Source organism: Colobus angolensis, unplaced genomic scaffold (genome assembly GCF_000951035.1).
Source record: "Colobus angolensis palliatus isolate OR3802 unplaced genomic scaffold, Cang.pa_1.0 Scaffold190, whole genome shotgun sequence".
In the NCBI taxonomy this organism is placed as follows: Eukaryota; Metazoa; Chordata; class Mammalia; order Primates; family Cercopithecidae; genus Colobus; species Colobus angolensis.
This window is the reverse complement of record NW_012115044.1, coordinates 4,786,212-4,806,039: the sequence shown is the minus strand read 5'-3', so window position 1 is coordinate 4,806,039 and position 19,828 is coordinate 4,786,212.

Sequence of the window (19,828 nt, the reverse complement as noted above, 5' to 3'; positions counted from 1 at the left end):
TTATGTATAAAAGTCCTGATACATCATAGATTATCAATAAATGGTAGCTGACATGAAGGTGGAGAAGAGAAAAAGAGGAAGAAGTCGGGGGAATGAATGATGGGATGATGGTGGTGGTGGTGGAGGTAGTAATGGTGATGGTAATGATGTTCTGAGCCTGGGAATATCAATGTCATAGCTCCTTTTAGGCATTGCTTTTGTTGTGTCTTTATGATTTCCATGTAAATGTGAACAACTACTAACCGAGAATTTTAATTTCCAAACTCTTGATGTTGTTTACAACCATATTATACAAAATAATAGATGGTTTTATTATTAGACATTAGTCACAGATTCTCTGTAGAAAAGATCGAGTTGTGATTAAGTGTTGCCAAACTGGCTAAGTCTTACGAAGCAACTTTTGGAGTGTGACTGCTGGGATCTCAGCTGGGCTCCTGTGTTGCTACCTGGGCAAGTGAACCAGTGAGTGACCAAAGGAGAGAGTATTTCAAGCGAGAAAGTAATGTAGTCTTCCCTTCCAGCACTCACTTCCCACCACTTTTTTTAGAGAACTGTGACTTTTTTACCAAGATGAATATTCATATTTCTACCATGCTGTCACCTCCACTGTTGGCAAGAAGAGCAATAAGAATAGTAGCTAACATTTATATACTGCTTCCTCTGTGCCAGGCACCATTCTAAATGGTTACATGTGTTTATTTAAACTGCACAATAAAAGTTTGAGACAGGCAGGGTTATTGATCACTTTTTAGATAGGAAACTTAGTTGTAAAATATTTGAGTAATTTTTCCAAAATATTTGATCTTCATGCTTGTGCTCTAAACCACTATGGATATTGACCTTAGATTGAAAGATTTGAAAGTTCTTTACCTTTGAGTTAAGCATACCTACTTTGGTGGTATCTTTTTAAATCATAAATATCATCATTATCACTATAATTTTTAACCTCTTACTAAGGATTACATCCCAGGCGATGTGCATATATGATGTAATTGTCCTCCCATAATAACCCCTCAAAGACTGTATCTTTTCTATTTTCTTTTAGAGTTGAAAAATAGCACTCAGATAAGTGACTCTACAAGACTCTGTGATGCCGCTAGAGAGTGGCAGAGTCTGATTTGAAGTCAGATGTACATGATTCCAAGTCTACACCCTTGTCTACCATCCCATGCTAACCACTAAACAACATTAAATAGGATATCCGTAGTGCATGGTGTGACTACTTCAGTGGTATATGAGTTGTGGGGACTTTTCCATTTCAGGAATGTGTTCTCTCTGTGGTGTCCCAGCTCGATGTGGTGTCCCTTTACAGAATAGCTCTGTGACAGAGCCTACATCCATGTGCCTAGGGCAGTGATGATAAAAGGTACTAGATTTCTTATGGTTGCTGACCGCTCAGTGATGCTGAGCAAGCCTACATTGGGCAGCTCTACAGCCCTGTTTATTTTTTTCCTATATATCAGCGTCATGCAGGTCTATACTAAAACGTATCTGTAATTTGGGTCCATGACCCGTTTTCACTTCACATAATCTATCCTCTATAGCAGTTCAGAACATCTGAGTAGCAGAATCTACTTCAAAAACATTCCCATTTTCATCATCACCCAAAGAACTTCTAAATCCTCACCATCTCCTTTCTTTTGCTTACATTCTCAAAGATACTAGCTATGGATTTATAAGATATGCTTCATACAAGTAGCATTATTAAGTTAATATTTATGCTCTTCTGAATTGTATCATTTGAGTACAAAGCTTTGATACTCCTTAAAACATGTGTTGATTCTTTACACACTTGTTTGAATGAGTTTATAAAGTAATTTCTCAAAATAGATGTTGGTCAGGTCATGGAGAGTGACATCATGGAGGTCCTGGGTATCTGGGGAAATGTAGCAGGCAGGGGTCATTCTACTGGAAGAACAAGAAGAGAAGACTATAAAGAGGCAGGAGACATTTTTGACTAGTAGTCACTTTCTCCTAGTGCCAATGTGGTTTCTGTCACACTTTCTCTCTTAATGAGTAAGGCATAACTTCTCTGGTAAAAATTGTCTACTTTCAGAAGTTACATGTATGATGAAATGGTCTGCCTCGGGCTATCTGTATTGATCGTTTTCAGGAAAATATAGAATAAACTGGGAACGTATGTGGTACCCATTACATTCTCTTTTCCAAACCAAATTTATTTGTTTCAAGTTTGTTGGCTTAGGTCAAGGTGGGAGCAGGGGTAGAATAAAATAGATAGTAAGGTAGATGGGTGTATGTGTTTTCATAACTTTAAGACTAAAAAAACAAAAACCTCCAACCAATAATGTAATGTAAGAGTGCTTTTAAAACTGCATAGTGGTTATTTTTATGGGTTTTATCATTTCCCCTCATACTAGAGACTGAAAGGAAGTCCATGGAAACCATGTATAATCACATAAGGAAATACATTGACCAAATCTGAAGAAGTTTGATGTGTAATACTGTCAAGAATTAGAGGAAGAGAAGGAAATTCTTCAATGGTTCTGTGTTCTTATGAAGCAGAATAATGATAAAGTGATTATACGTGGAAATTTCTTCCGTAAAAATAATACATTAATGTAAACATTTAAATTGATTTTTGCAGAACTCTTCACACACAAGCACATATACACAAAATTCATTTTTCTCTAGTATTTATATGGTTAGTACCTAAGACATTTTTGAGAAATTGTATGTTTTATTTAATCTTCACTGATAAAATGTATAGAATGTATTCCAGTTGGTCCATATCCTTCATGATGGGACTTAGAATTGAACTTAGCATTTCAAACATTGTCTTGCCAGGGCAACTCACGTTTATGCAAAGAAAAAGTAATTATTCCAGGAACATACAGTAGGTATTGTGGCTGTTCCCCAGAAGAGGATGTTCTTTCAATCACACTTCAAGTTAGGCTCTAGGAGGTAGTAGTCTGGGTTGATACACACGTGCACTGCAATTAGAGAGCCTCCATCCATAACCTGTTCCTCCAACTTACCAACTAGATGTCCATGACCTCTTTGTTGTGAGGATTAAGACATTAATTCATGGAAATAGCTCTGATTCCGTCTGAAAAAAATAGTTAAGTGCCCAAGATACTAGTTTTTATAATTAAACCCCACACAGGATTGTAAAGGAGATTTTCACATACTTTTCAGTGTCTTATCATTATTGCTGGAACTAATGCCGCCATCATTCTATAGGAAAATTATTTCCTCTGGGGCCTGTCTGCTTCTGACAGTGGCGATGGCTCTATAGATTAATTATGGAGCTTTGCTTCCACATGGCACCACATTTTTAACATTCATATTTCTTCCTGAAGGAAAAGAAATATTTTTGACTCGAGTTTTTAAACTATAATATTTAACTGCTGGTTTGCGCAATTCATCAAGTGTTTCCATAATCTGGTTACTCTCTTGGACTTGTAGAATTTCAAATTAGGAAGGCTAGAATTGTAAATTACTTTTGTATATACAGGCTGGGCCATATGTGTAAAGGAAAGTAGAAAAAATTAAAGAAATGGCTTAGATTGATGCAGGGAAATAAAGCATCCACGATTTAGAATTGCTTCAAATTATGTGGCTATTTGGGTTTTAAGTTTTATTCTGAGTGCTTCATTTTCTCAAATGCTTACTAGACCACCAAGAGTCTTAGACGTGTGAGCATCTCAGGTCATCTGAACCTAAACTTAAGTGTTATGCAGCTTTATGTGTCATCTTCCTTTAGTGATGAGCTAGTCTATGTCTGAACACTTCCCTCAAATCCAAGATAGTCTTCATTCTGTCTTTGGATGAATTTATTAGAAAACACTTTCTTCTTGAGACCTATATTCTTGCTTCCGGTATTTGCCAGCCTTGATCTTTTCTCTCCTCTGTGAGATTCTCAGTTGTAGCTTTAGAATTCTGTTCTTGGCTGGGCACGGTGGCTCACGCCTGGAATTCCAGCACTTTGGGAGACTGAGGTAGGTGGATCACATGAGGTCAGGAATCTGAGACCAGCCTGACCAACATGGTAAAACCCTATATCTATTAAAAATACAAAATTATCCAGGCATGGTGGTGTATGTCTGTAATCCCAGCTACTTGGGAGGCTGAGGCAGGAGAATCACTTGAAGTCGGGAGATGGAGACTGCAGTGAGCTGAGATCACGCAATTGTACTCCAGCCTGGGCAACAAGAGCAAGACTGTCTCAAAAACAAAATAAAGAAAGTAGAATGCTATTCTTAAACACTAAATATATTTCTCCCTACCTTTCACATTCATCAAATGATTGAACTAATGTTATTAATTCTCAATATATCACCTATGTAACTACTAGGAGTCTACTTGAGAACTTAACTAGATAACGCAACATACCTACTTCTGCAAAAAGACACAATCTTAGCATTTCATGGAGGGGGAGAAGGCAAACATGCTGTTTCACTTCCCCTAGCAACGTTCTGATTCAATTTTGATTGGGTAAAGTTATGCCAGGACAAATAGCTGCAGATATGCCTTTTTTCAGAAAAGTATCACAGGATTGTACTTTTAAAATAGTTTTTGTTTTTGTTTTTCTTAAAGTGATTACCTGACCTTGTTCTGTCAGGAATGCTCTTTCCTAAAGAAGCTGTGGCTTGCGCATTCATTTCAAGTTACAAAAATAGAAACTGAGAAGAAGAGAGAGAGAAAAGTGAAGAAAAGAGTAGAAGGAAAGAAGAGAGGGAGACAGGAGGAAATGGGAAAAGGAAAAAGAAGAATTAATTGAGATTTATCTTGGATGTAGAACTAACCTAAATTTACTCAGCGAGTAAAAAGATTTAAGCAGAAATAGTCTTGATTCATAATAGGAAGCTGAGAACTTTTTACATGGCAAATAGTGTTCTGAGGGCTTTAAATATATTAATCTTCCTAGTTTTTCCTAAACCCATTGAAGTAAGTTTGAGCATGGGCATCTCTGCAATTGAGGCAGCTGAGATGCAGAGAGGTCAAGTAATTTGCTTAAAATAACTCAGCTAAGAAATAATGGGACTGGGAATTGAGCCCAGGAAATATTCTCCCAGAGTTTACACTTTTAATAACACCTCCACCAACAACAATAGCTAACACTTACTAGGCATTACCAACTATCAGTTGCTCTTCTAAATATTTAATCTCACAAAAAACTCTCTGGAGCAAGTCAATATTACTATTCCTTATAGGTAAAGAAACAGAGGCATCAATATGTTAAATCACTTACCCACATTCACACTTCTAGTTAGTGGTGGTCCTGGGATTCATATCCAGCCCTGCCACTATGCTAGAGAGAGAAATTGTTGCCAGGACCTTCAAGATAATGGTGGTCTTGTGGATAAAAAAGGTAAGCACCTAAGCACTCAGCATATACTGTACTCCAAAATGGTGTATGAATATTTAGCCATATATCAGTGAGTAAACATTATCATAATACAATCTGATTACAAAAGCACAGACAGGACACTGAGTAGTTTATCTGATGAGGGACAATAAGTTTTGTCTTAGAAAGTCTAGATCGAAGATACATAGAGCAGGCAATTCAAAAAGTGAAGGAAGAAAGCAAAGGTTTAAAGAGCTTCCATTTTCTAGTCAAGTTGTCTTAAGAGGGAGATAGTTTTGGAATTTGGGGAGAGCAGAATGGCTAATTGAGGTTGAACATGAATCTCTATAGAGCCAGGAACCCTGATAAGTCCTCTACTAAGACATTTTTAGGGTGCTCACCTGATTCCCCTTGCACCTTTCTCTACTGTTATGTTTAGGCTTTATTCTTATCCCAGTTAGATTTTGAGAAATTGAGTCAGAGAGTCAATAATAATGCAGAAATTTTAAATGACAGTTCTTTCTTTCTACCCATCTCCCTCATCCTCAATTTTCCTGACTGACATTAATCCATGGTTACTAAAAAGCTTGCAGTCTCCCAACTCCCCTACAAGAGAGGGGGCTTTACTATATATGTAAGTCTTCACTTGGTCAGTGTTGCATTGGACCTGCATCCATAATGTAACTTTTGTATCAGTGCCCCCCCTGCTGTCTTTTATGCCTCTCCTTCCCTGTATGCTTGAGTGCAAAAAGTAGTTTCTACTTCCTGCTTCCTTTGTGAAGCTCACATCAAACCTCTCCCTCTTTGAATCTACTCTCGCTTTAATTAGCTATACCCAGAATTTTCCACGCCTCTCTGGGGATGGATATCACATTAAATAAGATTGATGTTCTCCGCATGAGTTGCCAATTTCTTATTTTTCCAAATAAATTTAATAAAAAATCCCATTTACTCTCACTAAATTTCATGAATGAAAGGGCAGTTTCATTTTCAAAATATAGGAACAACACTATCTCAACATAAAGGAAGGTCCTTTACATTGGAAAGCAATTGCCATCACAAAAATATTTCAAGGTTGTTTTCCTTTATCATCATAGGGCAGCATTTGGAAAATGTTTAGCTAATATACCTGTAGGTATGCTCAGATAAGCATTATAAACTACCTCTTAGCAAAAGTCATTTCTTAAGGATTTGTGCTTGTACATGACTTACCCATATCATTGTTTCCACAGTTCAAAGCAATGAAGTCATAGTCTCACAGATCATTAGTGTTTGGGAGCCATTGAAATCATTAAGTCTTGGTCCTTTTTTCACGTAACTTTAGGGCCATATAATATCCTTTGTAGATTAACCAGAGCTGGTTATTTCTGAGTCTCATTTTTATTTATCCTTACTCAATGTCAGGCCCTATGTTAGACCTGGGGTTTACAAAGAGGACTAAAGTGGCATCTTTGTTCTTGGGTATCCGCTAACTCAACCTCACACCTAGCTGCCTGCCTGCCCTCTGGACATCATTATTCCACTACATCTCATAGACAGACTCTCACAGCTGAGCTGAGACTTATTAGCGAGTTGAGGCCCAGGGAACCCTTGAATCAAAGGAAAGAATAATGAAAAATTACTGAGCATCTACTATACTTAGGCCTTTCACATAGTATATCGGTGTATGTTTTTTGTATTATCAAAAAAACCTTTTGAGTAGGTATAGTCTTCAATAATTTACCGATGAGACAGCTATCTAAGAGAAGTTCAGAAATGTGTCACAAGTGTATTAAGGGTAGCCTAAGGACTGTTCTCAAGTTTTGTTTGTCTGATTTCAAAGACCCTGATTTGTTTTTACACATCTAGCTGCCTTTAAGAGAGGATAACACAAAGACCCAATTTGTATACCTAGAGAAAGCTGAGCCATGCTTGATTTCTATTATATCCACCCTTTATGTTTACATGATTACCTTTTGGTCTTACCTTTGGTATTGTTCACTTGCTGCTATTTACCTAAAACATCTTCAAGGCTATTTTAAATCAGGATATAGGTTTCAGTTCACATTTTACATCTTTAGTGGAAGCATTCCCTGACCACTTTCCTATATAGTTACCTTCTCATCACTATTCCCTCTGCATGTTTTTTTTTTTTTTACCACTTATTGCATTCTGTAAGTATCTTATACAATTGCTTATATTCCTAACATAAAGAGTAGTATCTAGCACAAAATATGCCCTTGATAAATTATTGAAATACATGCATTTTTCAGATAAAATTAGCATTGTTATTGTTTATTAGAATACTGTATCTTTGAAAATTCTAAGTATTCTTGTTCTCACAATAGATACATTTCTAAAGAGTTCTATAGTTTTCATGCTTTTAAAAAATAAACCAAAATATGAATTCAAAATTATGTAACACATGTAACAATTTTAAGAGACCTATAATCCTTAAGCAAAAAAACACCCCTATGTAAATAGCCTTCTTTCAATAATTTACATTTATATGTTTATCTTATAGTAATGTATCTTCCACTTCTCAAAAATGACACATATTTATGATGTCTCAGTTAATGAGGAGAATTATGTTTTCAGTTTCTAGTAAGTAATGCACACCTGGATGCAGTTCTCCTCTGCTGTCAGCAGGGGTCTCAAAAAGCCTTTTACCCATCAAAATGTCTATTAAAAATTAGTGAGTTGTTTTGTTGTTAACAAAATGGAACACACATACTCTAAAATTTGTTAAATGCATTTTGTTAAATCTCTGTATCTTGTTTCTAAATGATACATGTTTGGTTTGCTTCTGTGCATTGATAACTGTTATTTAATGTTTACCTAGAACTAAGTTGATATGTATGTCTTAACAAGCATCAGAACACAGTGTGAAAATAGGACTGATTTGTGTTTCCAACTAGAGTCCACAAACTTGAGGTTCTTAACATATTTTCTGTGATTAAACAAGTCCAAGGAATTGCATGAAACTAATAGAATTGGTATAATAACAACCTGCAACTCTTCCGTCTAACTCTCTCTAAATTATTCAGTGACTTGTTTGGGAAGTAGCCGATCGCACTTGCCTTGTAGAAAATGTTTTCTTCTCCTTTTAGCTCAGTCCCAACAGGGCCTGTCAGGCACAAGAACTGCCTCCTGGATGCCCATAAGCATTGCAGTCCTGATTTTGGGAGAGGGTAGCAGAAGTCCCAGTAGCATTTTTCCCTGCCTTCTCTCGCATTTTAATAGTGTTGGCATTTCCCCTCTTCTCTCCATTCTTCAGCAAAAGGTGAGAAATGTCTCCATAGCACACCACCTCTTCCAGAATTGTTTTCTTCCCATGCACGCACTGATGTTTGCTTGTTATTCACACTGCCCTCAAGCCCTTTCTTCAAGTTACTCTATGTTTTCACTCCCATTATCAGTAGGAATTCAAGCTTGCAAATAATCGGCAGAAAAGTTAGTATTTCCAAAGCCCATTTTTACATTCATTTTCATAAGATTTGTGATAAGGAATCCTCCCAAATTAAGTGCTGATTGTTGGTGGTACCCCCCCTTTTACTGTATCTTTCTAAAAAATGGATGAAAGGATGGATAGATGAATGGATGGATGGTTAGTTTAAAAATATATACATATGAGTAAATATGCTCATACTACATGTACATACAGATATACGTGAGCATTTAGTAAATATATACTATATATGAACACACTGTAGGTATAAGGTGAATCTATACCTATATTAATAACTAGTTTTATCTCTTTATCAACTTGTCCATCTATGTAGTAAAACCTAGGGATGCCAAGAATTGACATTTCTCCCTCCATGCTGACCATTGAACTAGGTAAGGATGGTCAAAATCCTGCCTTCAAAACCTCATAATTTATCAAACGTTACAAAGTTCAACACACAAAAACCTCATGAGCACTTTCAAACTGATATGTAGCTAAATTCAGACACAGTGTAAAGTGCATATGTGCTGAAAGGAATAAAATAATAACACCATAATGCTAAGGTGGGATTCCGTTTATAATAGAAGATATCCCCATGAAAGTGTGTTGTGAGTCCAATGGGAAAGGAGTGGTGTATTAGTCTGTTCTCATGCTTCAAATAAGACACACACAAGAGTTGGTAACTTATAAAAGAAAGGTTTAATGGACTTCAGTTCCACATGGCTAAGGAGGGCTCACAATCATGGCAGAAGGCAAAGGAGAAGCAAAGGCGTGTCTTATATGGTGGCAGGCAAGAGGGCTTTCACAAGGGAACTCCCATTTATAAAACCATCAGATCTCATGAGACTTATTCATTACCATGAGAACAGTATGGGGAACCACCCCTGTGATTCAACTGTCTCCCACCAAGTCCCTCCCACAACACATGGGAATTCTGGGAGCTACGATTCAAGGTGAGATTTGGATGGGGACATGGCAAAACCATATCAAATGGGTCAATCAGTTTGTCATAGAAGAAGAACATCCATATATATAGAGAAAAAGGATGCAGCAGAGAAGCTGAAGTTGTGAAAGAAAGCTTAAGGAATGTGAGGAGTCACCTGGCTTGAGTCTCCTAGACTTTCTCCATCTTTGAGAGAATATGGGCTCTGTCTAGTGGATTCCTCACTTGTGAAGAGCTAATAACTCAGGCAATGCTAATTGAAAAGCATTGTCAAATTCATTCATTCACTTATTCTTTCATTAAATCACTTTCTCCCTTGTTCATTAAACTGTAAGCACGTATCAGCCTCTTTTTTTCCATAGGGCCTTTGCAAATGCTCTTCCTTCTGTTTAAAATGTTTGTTTCCCCATATTTGATCACATGAGCCATATTCTCCTTTCTCAGGTCTTATTAATAATAGTTTTAATTCCTCAAAATGGCTTTTCCTGACCAAATTTTATCACAATATCTTGCTCATTTTTCACAGAATCTCAAAACTTTCAGTTATTGATGCATTTTATACAAATTTGTTGTCTGTTTTCCCCAGGGGAGTGAAAATGTATGAAAGATGCAGTATTTGTTTTCTTTGCTACTATGTGCCCAGGGCCCAGGATGGTGCCTGGAACATAGTAGGCATTTGAGAAATATTGATGTTAAGCGGGTGTGTGAGTGAAACTATGTGAGTAAATATGAAGATTCGAATTAAAAAAAGGCTTTTTGCAGAATCAAAAATAAAAATTGAATCTAGACTCAATCTCGCCATGTCCAGAACAGTAATTCCAAGTGCTTATATATAAATTATGTTAGGCATTAAAATTATATATGGTCTGTAGATAAATATTAAAAATACAAATTGATGCATATACTTACAGGGACATCATTCTCTGTTTCTCAGAGGTACAAATATATATGTATATGTTAAAGAATTATAAGCCTGCTGAGATATTGGAATCAATATTAGAAGATATGAGAATGTCCCTGTCTTGTAAGATTAACATACTTGTCTTTAAAATACTCATTCGAATCTACGAGATCCGTCATCATTAACAGCAATATCAGCATCATGAATATTTATTAATTACTTACAAGGGGTTGTACACTGGTTTAGAGGTAATCCCTGCCTATATGGAAATTTGCAAACTATAACAAATGACATTTGTATGGGTGACAAGGTGAATTTCTATGAACCAGCAAATGTCCAACAACAATTAACATATCATTAGATTAGGCCTGTGTTCACACTTCCAGTCTCAATAAATGGTTCACCTCATTATCTAATGTTTGTTATTGAATATTAGTGCTATCTCATGCATCAGAGCAGTTGTTTACTGAAACAAGTAAACTTGTGAATTGAATATGTGCTTTCTGATTTATTCCCAAGGATAATTTCTATTTTCTACCATGTTATCCTAAAGAGAATCTAAGCTCCATCAGGGCAGAGGATTCACTTATCAGGTTCACAGCTATATCTCCGTCTCCCACAACTGTGGCTTATAACAAGTTAGGGGCGATACATATGTGTTCAACAAATGATTAAGTTCAGAAATTTTAGTTAAATACTGAGTCAGACAGTGGGCTAGATATTTTATATTTATTATCTAATCTTCACTACATGTCTACAGCTTTGTGATGTTATTATTTCCATCTTACAAATAAGGAAACTGAATTTTAGAAAGATCCTTTTGCCAAGAGTACACATCCAGTCAATAATGGAGCGAGTTTTTAGCCTCAGGCTCTGTGGCTCCAGAGGTTATATACCTTCCACCATGCTATTTACACTATTAGGTCAAGAAGCACTTGAAAGTTGATATGGTTGGGATTCATGCACAATGAAGGCTTGGGTTGGATGGTCTCACTGTGTTAATATTGTGTAGTAAGTAGGTGAGTAAAATATTGTTCAGTAAAGTACCACAGAAGTGTCCATAAAGGCAAAATTAACCATTTTAAAATTCAGCATAACAAAATCCTAGATGTTATGGATACTAGATAAGCTGCACCATATGATTTTAAATAAAGCACCGTTGGAGAGGAAGAAGAACATGGTATTTTATAGAGTATTAGCTGTTAGATAAAAGACTAAATGGATTCTTGGTTCTATCTCTTATAAGCAGTGTAGCTAAGGTATATTTTGTTTCTGTGTGCCTCAGTATACTTATCTGTATAATGGAGATAGCTATCACTAATAAATAGCAAAATAAATATAAAGTATTACAGTGACTGGCACACACTAAATAATAAATTTTGACTATTATAATAATTCATTCATTCTATTCCAGAAATAAGGTATGACAAATGTCTTCCAAGTTCTATGGATAAAATTCTAACTCAAACAATAAATGATGTGTTTCCTGTTTAAAGATACCATGGGCCAGGCTCAGTGGGTCACGGCTGTAATCCCAGCACTTTGGGAGGCCGAGGTGGGCAGATCACAAGGTCAAGAGATCGAGACCATCCTGGCCAACATGGCAAAACCTCGTCTGTACTAAAAATACAAAAATTAGCTGGGTGTGGTGGCATGCACCTGTAGTCTCAGCTACTCAGGAGGCTGAGGCAGGAGAATCACTTGAACCTGGGAGGTGGAGGTTGCAGTGAGATGGCAACACTGCACTCCAGTCTGGTGACAGAGCAAGACTCTGTCAAAAACAATAAAAAGATACCGTTTTCTGTATTCATCTCTAAGTTCCTGTTCATAACTATGTATGGATAGCTTAGTGTTATAACAAACTTTCAATGATAAATTTGGTTTGATCAATACAATTACCTTTCCTTTCTTAGACTGATGAAATTACTTGATGGTGTGCTTTTTGCAGAGATTTTTTATGTATTTCATTCCCTACAAAGTAAAGTGTAGTCAGAAGATATAGAGCTATGATTGGTCCAGTAAAGAATAATGAATTGTTTCATAAACAATATCCCGCATCAAACAGCTCAACTACCATACTACCAATTTTGGATGGAAAGAGCCTAGAATTCAGCCCTCTTTTGTCATCAGAGATACCAACACACTGGGAACAATGCATTTAGCAAGATTTTATTTATAGTAAGATCTCCTCCAAGGAAAACTCCATCTATACCAGCAGTCCCCAACCTTTTTAGCACCAGGGACCAGTTTTGTGGAAGACAATTTTTCCATGGATGGGAGGGGGAATGGTTTCAGGATAAAACTGTTCCACCTCAGATTATTACCCATTAAATAGATTTTCATAAGGAGCATGAAACCTAGATTCCTCTCATGTGCAGTTCACAGTAGAGTCGCATTCCTATGAGAATCTAATGCCATGGCTGATCTTACAGAAGGTGGAGTTCCAGCGGTAATGCTTGCTCACCTGCTGCTCCACTCACCTCCTGCTGTGTGACTTGGTTACTAACAGGCAATGGTCCGGTATTGGATCTGTGTCCCAGGGTTTGCAGAATCCTGATCTATAACAGTGAAGAAAACTAGATCTTTGTAAATTATATTTTACTCCTATAAAATTGTTGCAACAGCATAGACTTTAAAATGAAGAAAACCAGTATTGTATCTTCTAAAAAAATAGACTTCTCATTTGCTGTATCTTTTCCAGTACTGATCATCGCTATTTTTCCACTCCATATTTATTATTAACATGTAATAATAAATAATTATTCATATAATATAATATAATTCTTCATATAATAACTTATTCTCCATGAATACTCTTTCAATTAAGTATATGCTTATAATTTGTTTAATCAATCCCGCATGTTAACAATGTACATGTTAGACATATACATTTCTTCCTGTTCTTTGTTTTATAAATAACACTACATAAATTTTTGTAAATATACTTCTGTTTATGTATATATGTATTTTAATATACTTCCTGTAGGATAAATTTCTGGGCATGGCCAAAGGGTTTGAAGACTATTACGCCACCTGAATTATAGAGAAAAATATTTTCCCAAGGGAATGCACCTGATTGTCAGTAGCAGTTCACAAATATGCCAAATGTGACATTGCCTTTCTGTTATTGAATTATTTCTTTTTCATTCTTTCATTAGTATAAGCTTATATGTCAGTTTAATATGGACTTCTGTTTGAGGTATCTGGTTTACCATTTTCAATAATTTAATTGTAATTCTTCTTATATAAATTATTCTTTCTTATTAACCTTTTTTTCTTTGGCTATTGATATCTTGATTTTATTTTCTTATTTAAATTGGTGTGACCTTTATATAATATAGATCTTAATCATTTAATTGTGTCTGTTATATTTTTTCCATTTTATACTTTAATTTTTCTTAGAAGTTTAATTTTATGTAGAAAAATAACCTGACTTCTTTCTTTCTTTGGACATTTTAGCAACTCTAAAGTTCTTCCATAGATCTGATAAAAGTTGCATATTCTGCTCTGTTTCTCTTTACCTAAAAAAGAATTTATTTGGATAAATGGTATAAAGTAGGTATCTTCTTTTTTAAGCAAAATGCTAAACAATTTCCTCAGCATCATTTATTTAATTACGTTTTCTGTACTTACTGTTTTATGATGCTTTCTTTGTCATATATTACATTCTTACATATAATTGGATCTCGTTATATGCCTTTTAAAAACAGGATTTGACCTATATAAAATAACGATGACTGGACATTGCTCCAGGTTGTTGATTGAATGCTTCTACATCATATCTTCTCTATGGCAGGTTGTTAACATTTTAATGTTTTATAGAAGTGAATTCTTAAAAGAAGATGTTGGTGAGTGCATTGGAAACCTTTTAAAATAGCTGTAATTAGCTACTCTGGGAGAATGTTATAGGTCTTGATGGGCCCCTCAGTGTCTGTTCTAGTGGCCTATCCCATTGACTGACAAAAGATTGTAGGAGAATACTTAATGTTGTTTTAATTAACAACTCCGAAAAGAAAATGTCAATTATCTTCCATTTGGCTGAGGCCTATCTTTCCAAATTTTTTTCTTACACCTTTTCAAATGCTACATAGAAAAATATTTGTTGCATTCCCCCATGGACCTCCATCATCTTCTGGAAGTGAGAACAGTGTTTAGCTTTTCTATCCTGAATTAGTGATAATTTTAAGTCTTTAAAAAGAAATTACACTGCCTTTAATATCTACCTAGCAATGGTAAGGACTTAATTTTGTTTCTCAGAAGGTGAAATGGGAAGATATGTCAATCACAGAACATAATAAAACATACATTAATTTATTTCATGTGGAAAGAAATTATTAATAAAGTTGTCCACAAGAAAAGCAGAAAGACAGTAAATGAGTAGAGGGGTCATAACAACACCCCTCTTTCGTGTGTATGGTAGTGATAACAGCAGTACTTACCTCATAAAATCATTCTAAGCATTAAACACAGTGGTCTCATATCAGTATGACAGCTTTGGCTGTCAGGTGGCTATCATCATCGCTGGTTACGTTATATGTGCATTCGAAGGTCTAGGTGCAGAAAAAGAGGAGGCTATTTCAAGTAGAGTCATTGTTATCTCTGGGCTTTGGCTCTTGCTAATGTCTCTACTAATATTGGAAGAACTAGTTTAGCATTGCAGAAAGTTAAAAAGAAAAGAGTTCTTAAATCAAGGAGTTTTAAAATGTAATGCAGTATTTATGAGCATACTTTTATCTTTTCATATGGTCATATATCAGGTAGTATGTTACTGGTTGAGAGAAAAATGCCACCCTAAGATTTGCTGGTACAATGAAGTCATCCAAATTCTATGATTACCTGCCTTAGCCCATGTCTCCATCACTGACAGATGTCATCCTCCTACTTTTCTTAAACTATGAAAGTCTAGGTACTTATGAGCTGCTAGGGATTCCTCAGTGTACACAACAGTTTGCTTATTACTTAAAAGTCAGAAAGAGGTAGGTGCTTGGGCCCAAAAACAGACACTACTTTAAAATTACCTTTTAGCGATAGGAAAATAGGAATCCCACCTCCTACCTTGGGAAAATGAGCAGTTAGAGAAGGTAAAAGAAATTATCTGTTCCATTTATAAAAATGCAAATAAATTGTATGCATCTAATAATAACTTATACTATACAGATATGCTATTTAAGCATTTTCTATATCTCAGGTGCCGAGGGGAGATTTCTGTATATTAACTGACTTATGTATGTATTATGTGTTATGTACATTATGTTATGCATTAGAACAAACTTATGAAGTAGGTACTATTCTTACTGATGAGATACTGAGGCATACAGTGATTAAGTATAACTTGCCCAAGATGGAACCTCAATTGGACTCAGCAGTCTGATCTCACAGTATCTATTCTTAACCCATACACTTCCTGTTTCTCTGCATTAAAGTAGACTCAGCTCTTGAGGAAGTAAATAAGATCTTTGGGTATAAAGGGCCAGGCTTGTGACATTTAGGCTGCCATCCTACTCAGATTTCTCTCAACCTTTCTCTGGAATGACTCAGATCATTCTGAAAAGGGGGAAAAAAAGTACCCTTTTCCATAGTTAAAGAGTAGATACAAGCCAGGCGCTGTGGGTCACGCCTGTAATCCCAGCACTTTGGGAGGCTGAGGTGGGCAGATTACTTAAGGTCACGAGTTCAAGATCAGCCTGGCCAACATAGTGAAACCCTGTCTCTACTAAAAATACAACAATTAGTCGGGTGTGGCGGTGCATGCCTGTAATCCCAGCTGCGCGGGAGGGAGGCTGAGGCACGACAATTGCTTGAACCTGGGAGGCGGAGGTTACGGTGAGGCGAGATCGCGCCACTGCACTCCAGTCTGGGCAACAGAGTGGGACTCAATCTCAAAACTAAAAATAAAATAACATAAAATAATAAAAATTAAAAAGTAGATACCATTGTTCATTCTGAAATTTAAAGTTTCTCATTGCACCATCTCATTGCATCCCTAGCCTTCCTGAACATTTCCCATGATGTGCTCAAATAATTTGCAAGAAATGGCCTCTGTGGTTACTACAATTTTGCATTACACGCTCCTTTATCCCTAGATCTATAGGTAGTTAGGGTTTGCCATCTATACCACTATAACCAAGGCTCATCAATATAATCTAAACTGCTCTTCTCTCTCTCTCTCTCCCCCCCCCTTTTCTATCACTCTCTCTCTTTCTCTCTCTCTTTTCTTTTTGTGCCACAGCCAGTTTATTGTGGCCAGCATTTTGTAAGAGCATATGGCACATCTGCTGTTGAATTTATTTTTATGAGGCTGTCAGCATGGGCTGTGCTATGGTTTGAATGTGTCTCCCCAAAAGTGTCTGTTGGTAACTTAATCTCCAATGCAACAGTGTTGAGGGGTGGGAACTAATGAGAGATATTTAGTTTATGAGTACTCCACCCCCATGAATGGATTAACGCCTATTATAAAAGGGCTTGAGGCTGTGAGTTCTACTGCTTGCTCTTTCTCACCCTCTTTTTGCTTTTCCACTATGGGATGATGCATGCAGCAAGAAGGCCATCACTAGAAGTGGCCCCTTGATCCTGGACTTCTCAGCCTCTAGAAATGTGAACCAAATAAATTTCATTCATTATAAATTACCCAGTCTGTGGTATTCTGTTATAGCAGCACAAAATGTCGTAAGCCAGGCTTCAGAAGAAAAAAGAGAGGCCTGAAAAGCAAACCAAGAGTAGGAAAGGGAAAGGGACCCAGAAAAGATTCTAGGAAAGGAGGAAGGGAGGACAAAGCTTGTGGAGGGGATTTGTGTTTTCAAATCTGTTCCTACCAGAAACGTGTTCCAGAGTTTTCACACTGGAACGTACAGTCTGGTTAATTCTTAAAGGAAGAAGATTAAGGAAATGAAAGTAGATAGGAAAAGAGGAGTGTGACAAGCATCGAGCTTGTTGAACTAATACTTTTTTTAATGTTTTCTTTATATTTGTATTTTAATTTGCCTGATTTCACACAAGGAACTTAAGTTTAAACTCATCTCTTTTTAAACTACTGAGTTATGATTAACATATGAAAATCTGAACATATTTAATGTAAACTAAATCTGAACATATTTACTGTAGACAATTGAATGTATACAATGTAATACAACTTACATAGTATGTACCTATCACCACAATCCATGCTATAAATATATCCATTCTCTCCAAAAGTTTTCTCCCACCTCACTTTATTGATTATTAATATAATCAATAAGATTATAAGAGCACTTATCGTAAGATCCACCCTTTTAGCAATTTTTTAGTTTACAATGCAGTGTTGTTACCTATAGGCACTACGCTGCATAGTAGATCTCTAAGACTTACTTATCTTGCTTAGCTTGAGCTGTTTTTTCCTTCCCTACATGGGACTCTTTTGCAGATAAAAAGGCTAGTATTCTAAAAGTGTCTTTGAACCTTTTTTTCCTCTGATACAGACTTAATGAGGTGTTGGGGAAAAGGGACTGACCCCAAGGCATTTGCTCCATTATGTCTTGCCTCATTCCAAGTCCTGACACACACCTCTCTCCTCCAGCCTTGGTGAGGTGAGAGCCACTGAGCTTTTCATACAGCTCCATGCTCAGGAGCTTGTTAGGTTAAGGAATTACTTCTAAAGCTTTTAGGTAAAGGCCTGAAAAAAACCAGTTGCTGTATACAATACCATGGTACAGATTGCTCTTCAACTATGTCCATTCTAACAGGCCAATAATTATTAAGTGATAAGAGAAATTGCCTTTTCACCATTGCTAAGCATTTGCTGGTACGTGCAGGGACAAGTGACAGTGTGATTATGCATGGTGGGAACATAGTTTCTGCCTGGGTTATAAATCATATGGGAAAAATATTATGAAGAAAGGTAAGGTTGCATATAGTGATAATAATAATTCATATTGAAATAAAATTGTGGTAGGAGTACAGTAGTTGTCATGATGGTAGCTACTACTATATTTTTTTGAGGGTTTACTGGATCCAAGGACTCAGGGTAGGTATTATTCTAATATTACTTTTTGAAATTATAACAACAAGGAAATTGATAATCAAAAATTCAAGTAACTTGTCTTAGTGATTCATTCAGTCTTTTAATTAGCAAGCCAAAGATTTACGTTAGATATAGTCTGATACCAAAATCCATTTCCTCTTTCCTGCCTCCCCAACGCCTAGACTCTACAGGGCTTACCTAAAAATCTCAATAGCACACAAAGAGGAAAGGGGTGACTCAACTGATATTTAGAGAATGTATGTCATCAAATGTCTTAGCTGCTAGCTGGGTGAAATGTAATCCTTCCTTGTCCAGAGGTTTACAAATTTGAGAGAGTCTGTCTAACTCTCCCGATTTGGGGCTGCTGTTGTTTGGAAAGAGGGACATCCTGCAATGGTGCACAGACACAACTTGAAAATAACATGACTGATAAACTTGTTCACAGTGAAAACAAGCACAATGATTTCCTACTTAAAATAAAACAAACAAAACTTTGCCTCAATTATTTTAACGTTGTTTGTAGTCCTCAGAGGGAAGTAAAGTTTAATTCCCATTAAAATAAGCAAATGTTCAACCTTCCACTAGTTTATATTTCTCATCATCATAAAGTAGGAAATAAGGGTAGGAGGAACACCTGCAAACAGTAACAGCTTAGTCCTTTACTAGTCTTTCCTAAACTGTAACAATGCACCAATCTGTGCACAGCCGATATTTCAACTTAGATATTTTTAACACTATATTATATTTAATATGAAACTTGGAAATTATTGTTTTATTTTTAATAGTTTTTCAAATAGTATTCAGATAGCACAACAGAAAATAAGCATGCTTTGTAAAATTTTCATTAATTTATATATCTAATCTTTCATACCAAATTCTCTCTGTAACTATATTAAAAATTAAGTTCAAGTTGATTTTTTATAACTTTATATTTTCATCTGTAGTCTACCAATCACAAACAACCTCTTGGTTTACAACAGCCCACACAGCAGATTTCTGAAAGAAAAGGATGGGCGAAAAGACTATTTATATTCGTGGCATGTTAGATCATCTTTAAAAGTACTTGTACATTACAAAAGTGGCAACTATTCATTGGAGGGAAGGTTCTGAACACCTAGCAGAGTAAACACACTTTCCATATTTATTTCGTAAAGGATCATCAGCGTGAGAGCAGCAATTGTTCTTCCCAAAGTCTTCCTAGTAAGAAGGCATGAACATTTAGGTTACTGAATTTCTTTGACTGTCCCAAGAAG